Source organism: Boleophthalmus pectinirostris, unplaced genomic scaffold (assembly GCF_026225935.1).
Source record: "Boleophthalmus pectinirostris isolate CB_2022bp ecotype Guang Dong unplaced genomic scaffold, ASM2622593v1 HiC_scaffold_17, whole genome shotgun sequence".
Lineage (NCBI taxonomy): Eukaryota > Metazoa > Chordata > Actinopteri > Gobiiformes > Gobiidae > Boleophthalmus > Boleophthalmus pectinirostris.
This window is the reverse complement of record NW_026571115.1, coordinates 38,397,367-38,408,423: the sequence shown is the minus strand read 5'-3', so window position 1 is coordinate 38,408,423 and position 11,057 is coordinate 38,397,367.

Here is an 11,057-nt window from a genome sequence, read left to right as displayed (position 1 = left end):
CAGACTAAACCAGGAACTAAACCAGGACTAAACCAGGACTAAACCAGGACTAAACCAGGAAAACTAAACCAGAACTAAACCAGGACTAAACTAAACCAGGACTAAACTAGAACTAAACCAGGACTAAACCAGGACTAAACCAGGACTAAACCAGGACTAAACCAGAACTAAACCAGGACTGAACTAGGACTAAACCAGGACTAAACTAGAACTAAACCAGGACTAAACCAGAACTAAACCAGGACTGAACTAGGACTAAACCAGGACTAAACCAGGACTAAACCAGGACTAAACCAGAACTAAACCAGAACTAAACCAGGACTAAACTAGAACTAAACCAGGACTAAACCAGGACTAAACTAGAACTAAACCAGACCAGGACTAAACCAGAACTAAACCAGGACTAAACCAGACTAAACTAAACCAGAACTAAACCAGGGACTAAACCAGGACTAAACCAGAACTAAACCAGGACTAAACCAAGGACTAAACCAGGAACTAAACCAGGACTAAACCAGGAACTAAACTAGAACTAAACCAGGACTAAACCAGACTAAACCAGACTAAACCAGGACTAAACCACCAGGACTAAACCAGACTAAACCAGGACTGACTAAACCAGGACTAAACCAGGAACTAAACCAGGACTGGACTAAACCAGAACTAAACCAGGACTAAACCAGAAACCTAAAAACCAGGACTAAAACCAGAACTAAACCAGGACTAAACCAGGAACTAAACCAGAACTAAACCAGGACTAAACCAGAACTAAACCAGGACTAAACCAGGACTAAACCAGGACTAAACCAGGACTGAAGGACTAAACTAAACCAGGACTAAACTAGAACTAAACCAGGACTAAACCAGGACTAACTAAACCAGGACTAAACTAAACCAGGACTAAACTAAACCAGGACTAAACTAAACTAAACAGACTAAACTAAACCAGGACTAAACCAGGACTAAACCAGAACTAAACCAGGACTAAACTAAACCAGGACTAAACCAGGACTAAACCAGGACTAAACCAGACTAAACCAGAACTAAACCAGGAAACCAGGACTAAACTAAACCAGGACTAAACCAGGACTAAACCAGGACTAAACCAGAAACTAAACCAGGACTAAACCAGGACTAAACTAAACCAGGACTAAACTAAACCAGGACTAAACTAAACTAAACCAGGACTAAACTAAACCAGGACTAAACCAGAACCAGGACTAAACCACTAAACCAGAACTAAACCAGGACTGAACTAGGACTAAACCAGGACTAAACCAGGACTAAACTAGAACTAAACCAGGACTAAACCAGACTAAACCAGGACTAAACCAGGACTAAACCAGGGACTAAACCAGAACTAAACCAGGACTAAACTAAACTAAACAGGACTGAAAACCAGGACTAAACCAGAACTAAACCAGAACTAAACCAGGACTAAACCAGGACTAAACTAGACTACTAAACCAGGACTAAACCAGAAAACTAAACCAGGACTAAACCAGGACTAAACCAGGACTAACTAACTAAACCAGGACTAAACTAGAACTAAACCAGGACTAAACCAGACTAAACCAGAACTAAACCAGGACTGAACTAAACCAGAACAACTAGACTAAATATACTGCGTAGGACTAAACCAAGAGATCCAGATAAGACATACTAAACTAGAAAAAACAGGACTAAAACTAGAGCTAGAACCAGACTTTATAACCAGTGAACCAGGAGCTAAACTCAGATTTAACGTAATGAAGAGATAAACACCACCATGAACTATCATACATACAGTATTACTATAACCCTAGGGATTCTGCACAGCACTCAGATTTTAACTCGCGAGGACCTGACCAGAATCACTTAAAACTACGATACTAAAACACGCAGCGACTAAAACTATCCGATAACTTAATACATCGCAACGCGTACTCTTACTAAAGTGGTGCTGTTATTGGATTTTGCGATTAGAACTCCGAGGACATAAACCATCGATAAAACTAGAAAACCGTAAGACAATATTATATATTAAATCTGTTAGATCAAAACAGACTGAAATCTTGAGAATCTTAAGATATAACAGTGAAATCGAACAGGTTACGTGTTTCAATGGGGTTTAGGGATAATCTATCGCGACTACAAAAAACAGCTCTTACACAACTCAGAAACTAATAAAACCATGGACTTAACCCCACGTAGCACTATCCGCACGAACTGAATATAAGACACCTAGTAATTGGAGAAATGACACGCTTAAGGGACTAATACACGCAGAATCTAAACCAGGACTAAAGGAGCGCAATGGTTAATGGAGAAAACACGGAGTGACAGCTGGGAGCACGTAATATGGCAGTAGAAACGCAGGACTTGTCTTGAAGAACATACGAACGGTAAGAGCCACCATAAAGGAACTTTAAAAATTCGCTCCAATAACTAAACGCCAAGCAAGACTAGACATACTAGCGTACAATAATAAACTACTCAAAAGGACTCAGGCAACCATGCGATCTGGAGAACGCGAAGAACTCAAAACGTCGCGATATACTATAAACAGCAGGCTATTAAGCAGCAATTTAATAGCGACGGTTAATATAACGTGACCAGAGACTACGGACGTCAAAACAGTGAATCTTTACAAATCGACGTGATCTACAGAGCCAGTATACTGATCAATCTAGACACTGCAATACCAGACGAACTTAATCTGAGTATACTCACAAAATCCCCTATGGTTCACGACTAAACCCAGGATATTTGAATAAACTCTGATGGAACTACACATTTTTCTGATGCATAGTACTTATAACAACCCAGAACTAAAACCAGGCACCCGAACTACCGATCTACACTGCCCAGGACTAAAGGCACGCTTAGAACCATAAAAAAACCACGCGACTAGCAACCGCTAGACACTTTACCATCACCAGGACTGAACTAGGAAAATAAACCAAGCCGGACACACAAACAAGGAACTAAACCAGGCAACCATATATACTCAAGAGGCTAATCTATAACAGCTAACTATCCTGGACAGCTTAGCACGTAAATAATAAACCAGCGCCACTATACGCCAAAGACTACAAGACAACCCAAGGACGGCAGTATACACCAGGGGGCGAAGTCGATCTAAACAGAACTAAACCAGGACTAAACCCAGAACTAACCACACGCAGCAAGACTCACACTAGAACCATACTAGACCAGAACTAACACGCGAGTGGATCCTAGGAAACGCTCAATACTCACAACCCAGCGACTAAACCAAGACTAAACAGCAACGTCCCGCCTGGCTGGTTTCCTTCCTTCGTGTCTTTTCTCCAAAGTCTTAAGTCACAACCGCTAGAAACCTACACTGCTCGAACGCGAACTGAAAGACCCAGGAACGGATCTCACACACTAGAACTAAACCAGGACTTAACCAGGACTAAACAGAACTAAACCAGGACTAAACCTAAGAACTAAACCAGGACTAACCAGAACTAACTCAGGGTACTTGTATTTGACAGTATACTTAAAAGGCACGATGATGACATCAAGAGTAGCACATAAACTCAAGAGACTGGAGAGACACCTATAGGAGAGACTGGGAGGAAGAGCCAGGGAGTGAGAGAGCACACCAGCAATATACCCGTAGAGGCACGCGAGCGGTCTGGACCAGTGGCTGGAGATATCGCTATATGGGTGTCAGTAGGTGTATATATATTGTAAAGTTATAGTACAAGATTGGAGCAATGATAACAATTATCTTATTTTAACTTCTAATAGTAAAAAGGTTAGAGCTCACTTGATATGGAATAATAGATTCAAAGATCAGTGTAACATGTTAAGCTTTATTTCAATAACTGATTTTTTTTGTTCATAATTTTCAACGAGTAAGAGTTTATAATGTAGCTTACATAAGGGCTATAGACCACAGCTTCTGACGCGTACGAGAGCAGAGAGTGCAGCCCTAGAGTAAAAGATATTTAGAAACCAGTTAACTGCATTAGAGTATATTGAGTAACTCCACATAGAATAAATAAGAATAAATGAATATTGATTAACCAGTAAACAAAATGTTGACTTTAGAGAAAATTACTCACAGACATATAATGCAATAATTTTACTTCATGGATGTCAATAGAAACAATATAAAAGAATCATGACCCTCTCACATCACTAAGAAATTAATTATAAATAATACACTTTAACATGATTCGACTCACCTCTCCGTCGTGTGTGGTCATCTACGCGATGTTATCTTATGTGATTTTGTTGTTTTGCTCGAATCTGAACATGTCAAATAAACCTCAGACTCTGATAAAAGTACTTTACTTTTCACTCTCAGAAGTACTGAGTAACACAATATCATCACCCGGTCTAAATGTGAACCGCCTCCTGTGCTCCAGAGATATTATTCTGCGTGTGCTAGTAACAGATAAGTATGAGATGCGAGTGAAGGAGTGTTCGCAGAAGATCTTGGGACCGGAGGAGTTTATAATGAGCGTACAGATACTCGGTCGTTCTCGCAAAGTAGAACTTACTCAAGTTGTTCATTGTGCAGGGTAACTATATGAAGTGAGAGAGGTACTTTCGGGATTAGCATCTTCAGGCATCTCTATGTCCGAATTCACTTAACATAGGCCCGTTGGGCTCTCGAGATTCTTTGCATTTCTCGGTTCGATATAGGGTGTTTTCGTTGGCATATTTGATCGCTGTCTGCCGTGTTTTTGTTGTGTGCTCGCGCTCGAGCGGATCAATTCGAGTATACTCAGGTTTACTGAGTTATAAACTTTACTTGCTTGCACTGGCTACTTCGTCCCGCTAAGTGGGATTTTGCGAGCTGATAAGTGGTTTTAGTCACTCTAAGAGAGCATTGCAGGACGAGTCGAAAGCATATTCGTTTATTATTCTAGATGGGGAGTATACGTTATTGTCTATTAAGGAGAGTCCACTGGTAAATATATTAAATACGATAATGGGATGTCAAGATAAATAAAATGAGACAAAAACTTATACTCAGTATTACGCAATGGACTTCAAGATTTTTTCTAGTTCTGTTATTTCCACGTCCATCTGGAACCTCTACAGATGCGTCTGTTTGTGTGTAAACTAGTGCAGTCCTTGTAACGTCTCTCACTAATCTGATGCACGACTCCACAAGTGTATGTTGTGCTAGTTAGCTGACATCGACAGCACTACTTAATATTAGTTACTTTAACACCACACAAAACCAACACAATCTAAGACAATACACCAAAAACTTCAAACTACGAGACTATAGCACAGTACAACACACCACAGACAAAACAAAGACTCGAGAGCAATGCCGACACGCCTATAACAACCAACAAAATGTAGCATTTGAGCACACACGTGGTAAACATTCTGACACTCAACTACAACCAGCTAACGATCAACACAAGACTTCTCAAAAACTCCTGCATCTATCACGCACTCACAACACAAACATACTCACACACATCCATTATAACTTATCTCACCAGCACGAATCACACTACGGCATCATCTAGCGTACACACTATAGTTGCAAAAACAACATCCACCCATAGCCGAGCATCTACTACTCAAAACTCTCTCCTGTTGTTTTTTATTCCCCTTTTTTTTGTCCTTCAACACACGATCCACTATGTACATTATTCACGATCAAAGCAACCACACAACGTCATCATACCACTACACATCAATCCTCATCTCGCCTTTGATCAGGGAGACGGATATGCTCCAGATCCTCATCTTTTTTCTCAAAAGTTTCTTCACCACAAACTACCGACTCACAGCACACACGTAACACACCTCTATAGCCCCGTCACATCCACACCACACACAAAACAAAACACAAGCCAAACAACCCTAATAACGAAAGCCGCATTCAGTACGAGATAACGACAGCACTTGCACCATAACTACATCCCATCGAGACCATCAGTGTGACATCATTACCGGCGCATCGCATCCCAAGGGACACACCGACCTGAAGCAAGATACATACACATCACACACGATCGAAGCAAACACACTGAACTAACAAAATGACAGGCCTTCAGAAGAATAACAAAGACCACAGTTCAAGTCACAAAACATCTAAAGGCTCAACCACTGACTGTGAAAGAAAGTGGACTAAAGGAAATGAAGTCAAATTGAAAGCTCACAAGGTTCGCCGTTATGTGAGCAGAATGTAGAGCCAGGGTCGGTATTAGAAAACAATAGAGAACACATATAACAATATCAACACCACAGGCACACAAACATAAACGCACATCACAAACAACCAACACCCAAGAGAATAAGTCACAAGCAACTGACAGTTACAAACATACTAGAAAACAACAACATCTATCTAAACGCAACAACAAAATAAAAAGCCCCAGTAGCACAACACGACAACATACAAGAACACAATACACAAATCAACAATCAACAATCACAGACAGAGAGACTAGACAACACAAGAACATGCCGAACAAGCTATCATATCTACTATTCTCAAAGTGGGTCTGTGCTCATTGAACAGCAACCAGACCCAACAAACAAACTCAAACGACATACAATCTCACACCACAATTACATAACTTACCACCATACCAGGAACAGACAGCAATCAATCCACATCGCATCGAGAACCACCAATATCACTGTGACGTCGACAAGGCCCGTTGGTAATTTGACAAAACTCACAATACGAGAGCAGCCATAGTAATAGAAAGCAGCAGTAAGCGAGCACACACAGCTCAGAGTGGGCTGCAAGTCTTCAAAAACATTAGTTGCCTGCGAGGATTTTAACATTTTAACAAAGTCCATTCCAAAGCCAGTCCAACTTTATCTCTGTAATAACACAACACAGCAGCCACACACTCTAAATACAACACACAAGATCAGTTTCCAAAAGTGCTTACATAGCAATTGCAAAACATTTACTTAAAAAAAAATAATCTGCAGAATTTGTTCCAAGCCTTGAGGAATTATGCAGACAATCCAACTACAAATCGAGAACAATACACTAAATATCACACACACAACACACGCACTCACACTACAAATAATAACAACAATACTACGCATCAACACACGATAAAAACACCACAACAAAAAACAAAAAGATAAAAATAAAAAATAAGCACACTCAAACACCATAACATAAAGAATAAACAAAAAAGACAGACGCGCCACTACACAACTCACGTCGAAGCTGATTAAAGTGGGTTTTCAACAACAGAGAACTACTAAACACAACTCTAGGTCAGGCGGAATCACACATGTCATTCGACGGCACCGAGCGAGCGAGGGCGAGCGTTCCCAGTTTGGGGCAAGCCACAAGCAACACACAACAAGCGCGACTGAGATCCGCCTGGTTTTTAACGATACACTCTACATGCGACACACACATCACACCAAGACTACGAGAGCCCTCTAGGACTACTAACGAGCAGAGCCAACGAGGGCGTACACAACAACTTACGAAACTCGAGGTTCTGTTACGTATAGTGGTTATGTGTGTTTATGGTTATAGGGGAACACACTGTTAATCAGAGAATCACATCACTCTCAACTACACACAACACACACAGCACATTATGCGACACCAACTACTATCACGTACACTACCAACGACCATGCACGACTGGTTAAAATATAAAATAATACCCGCCTTAAATAGCTACACACAAACGACACAGAAACGCAACTCATCAAATGCATCAGCGAGGTCAGACGGTTTTCCACGAAGTGACCGGTTGATGGGGCATAACAACATACGAGAGTAAAGGAAGTTGGCACACGCGACATCAGACCAACTCTATATCACACACGATCACACCACATTTTTGTGCAGAATTTAATTAATATCATCACAACTTTCAATACATATTCTAGCCACTGCACTACTAAAATTCACTCAACCACGCCTTATAATCAACAAACCGTGTTAAACAACGCATCTCACTATCTACAACCAAATTCGAGAGACACTAACACATACACGCACGCTTAAACATACACCAACACCAACAGCACTTGTAAAAGTCTGATCTCATCAGATTCAGAAGTTCAGCAGTCCTGGACTTTGTGGGTCCTGGACTTATCATGCGCTCTGGTGCATTCTTGAATGTCTGGACTTGGTCTGGACTTCGGGGACGTGTGAACGTTGGGGGGGGAGCACTTTGGGAACTAGAATGACTCCTCCATTTGCGGGAAAAGTGATCAGACCTGTTGTTCACTAACGGAGGTGCCAGTGGCAATTTAAAAGCCTTGTCTCCGTCGCAATCTCCTTGTAAGGCGAAAGGGCACACTTAACTTCATATAATCTCACACTCGTTAATGTAAAATGAACTAGTGCCAGTGTCGATGTAGTAGCCTCGATTTGGTGTTCGTCTTTTGTGGGCTGTGGTGTTTGAATTCCTGTCGGTGGTGTGGTGTGTGTGTTGAGGATGCACGTTGTTGTGTGTGTCTGATGGTGTAGATGCCTGTTGTTGGCTCCTCGCTAGTAGGTGTGAATAGTGAGATGTGTGTTATGGATAGTACGTGCTCGGTGTTGGATCCGTGTTGGGTCTGTGTTGAGGTCGCTGCTGGTGTGCGGGTATGTGTATCTGCTGTGAGTGTGACAGTTGTCTGCTGTGTGGTGTGGTTTGTCTTTGTTGGTCGGATAGATACTCGGTCTGATGGGTCGTCGCATGGTGTGTGTGTGTGTTGGATGTCAATAGATACGTTGTGTATTGTCTAGATGTGTGTGTATAAGTGTGGTGGTCACGATAGTCTTAGTCGAAGAGGAGTGTGTGGATGAGTCGATGTGAAGGTGCAGGTGAGTGAGTGTGTGGTGTGAAAAATCGTTATCATCGCTCGTGTGTGGTGGAGTTGTGTGTGTGTTGGTGGCTGCAATGCTGTTCGCAAATGTGTGGTGTTGTGATGTGTGAGAAGATGTGTGTTGTGGTCTGTGTATGTTAGTGTTGATGTCGAATGTGTGAGTAGTGGACTGTTGTAAGTAGTTGTCGTGATGTGTTGTATAGTGTAATGTCGTGTTGTTAGTGATGCGAGTGCTCGAGCTCTCTGTAGTCGCTATGCTGTGTAGATTGTATCTCTGAATGTGGGTTAGATGTGTTGTTGTCGAGATAGAGTAGATCGTTGTGTGCTCCGTCGCAGTGATGAGATATGTTAGTGTTGTTTTTGTAGATGATGTGTGGTGATAGTGTACTGTGGGTATAGTTGTATGGTTCTGTGTGGTGCTGCCATGTGTGAGTGTCGCTGTGTGTGGATAGTAATAGCTGAGTGTGGGTCGTGCTGTGTGTGTAGTAGGTGATAGTAATAATTGTTTGGTGTGTGTGTGAGTGCTCGATAGATATGATGGGTATGCGGCGTATTTTTGTCTGTGTGTGGTGGTGGTGTGTCAGGGAGCTAGATGAGTTGTGTGTGTGGTTGGATACATGCTGTAGTGTGCTTGATGGTTGTATGTTGTGTGATTCCTGAAATAGCTGTGAGTTGTTGTGGTCTGGTGTAGGAGTGTAAATATTGAGTGATAATGTTGAGATGTGTCGAGTGGCAGTAAGGTGTGGTGTGCTGAGTGTGGTCGCTTGGATCTGAGTATTTTAATATGTGTGTTGTGTTGTGTTGATGTTGTTCCGTCAAAGTAGCTCGTAGTGGACTCTGAGAGATTTGTGTGTTTTTGGTTCGCTAGTGCGTTTGTGATGTAGTGATAGTGTTGTGTGTCGTCGTGTGTTGCGCTCAGTTGATTGTTTTGTGTGTTGTGTGATGTGTGTATACGTGGCGGTGGTGATGTGTGTGACTTCTGATGATAGATTGCTGTCTGGGTGAGTTAATTCAGGGTGGTGTGTGGTTGTGTGTGTGTGTGAAGGTGTAGTTGTCGTGGTGTGCGTAAGTTGGTGTGTGCTCGCTCACAGAAGCTGAAATCATCCAGAATGTGGTGATTGCTTGTTGTGGTAAGTGTGTGTGGGTTGTTGGTGGATGGTGTTTGAAAGAATACGTAGGGTTGGTGGTAGTGTCGTAGTGACGTTGTCGTGTAGTTGATGTCCGTGAGCATATCGAATCACAGTGTGAGGTGGGGATGTGGCGTCCTGGTTGATGATACGCTGGTCTGTGTAGAATGTGGTCAGTTATTCAGTGTGAGTTCGAATAGAGAGTGATAGTCGTTGTGCTCGCATGGTGCTATGTAGTGTTGATAGTGTGCAGATGGTAGTTTTTGTGGTGGTGTGTGTATTGATGAATGTGTTTGTGGTGTGATGTGTATAGGTAGGTCAAAAGCTAGCAGTTGAGCTCTGCTTGGATCTCGGTGGTTTGTGTGGAGTTGTGTATAGACTGTGGTAGGTGGTGTGTGTTGGATACTGAGTAGTGTGTGAGTGTGTTGTTGATATGTGTGTGGTTGTGTGTGTGATCGAACGTGTCGTGTGAGTGTGAAGTTGTGAGTGTGTGTTGTGCTCGAGAGCAGACTCGATAGATAATAATGAGATATAGATAGATAGTATGATGTAGGCTGAGTGATGCTTGTGAGTACAATACGTTTTGTGAGATGTGTCGATCGCATGTGATTGCGATTTGCTGAGGAGGTAGGTCAGTTAGAGTAGATGAGCTCTGTTCGCAGTACGATTGTGTGATGTATATCTAGAATCGGTTCGCTGTGTGTGTGTGCTTGTGGGTTACGTGTTGTGCTGTGTCGGTTTGTGTTCCTATATCAGTCGTTATTTTGTTGTTATGTGTTGTTTGTGACTGTCCTGTTACAGTTTGTCGATGATAGTAATGTCAGTGATGGTGTGTGTAGTGTGGCTGCTTTGCGTCTTAGATTCCTGCTCGCTGGATTATGTCAAGTAGCGGTGTAAACCGAGTGTTGGAGACCACAAAACCTCACACGACTACAACAGAATATCTCTATCACTAAGAGGAATGTCAAAGTTTGGAGATAAAGTGTTTGGGAAGTGGAGTCAGTGTGGAGAATCTGCAGCTTCATCTTCAGGTGGATCCGTGTGTGGACGAAACAGACACACGAGACCAAACAAACTCCACTTTTACTCTAAACTACGACGAGAAAAACTGGAGTCACAGACGTTTGTGGACTGAGG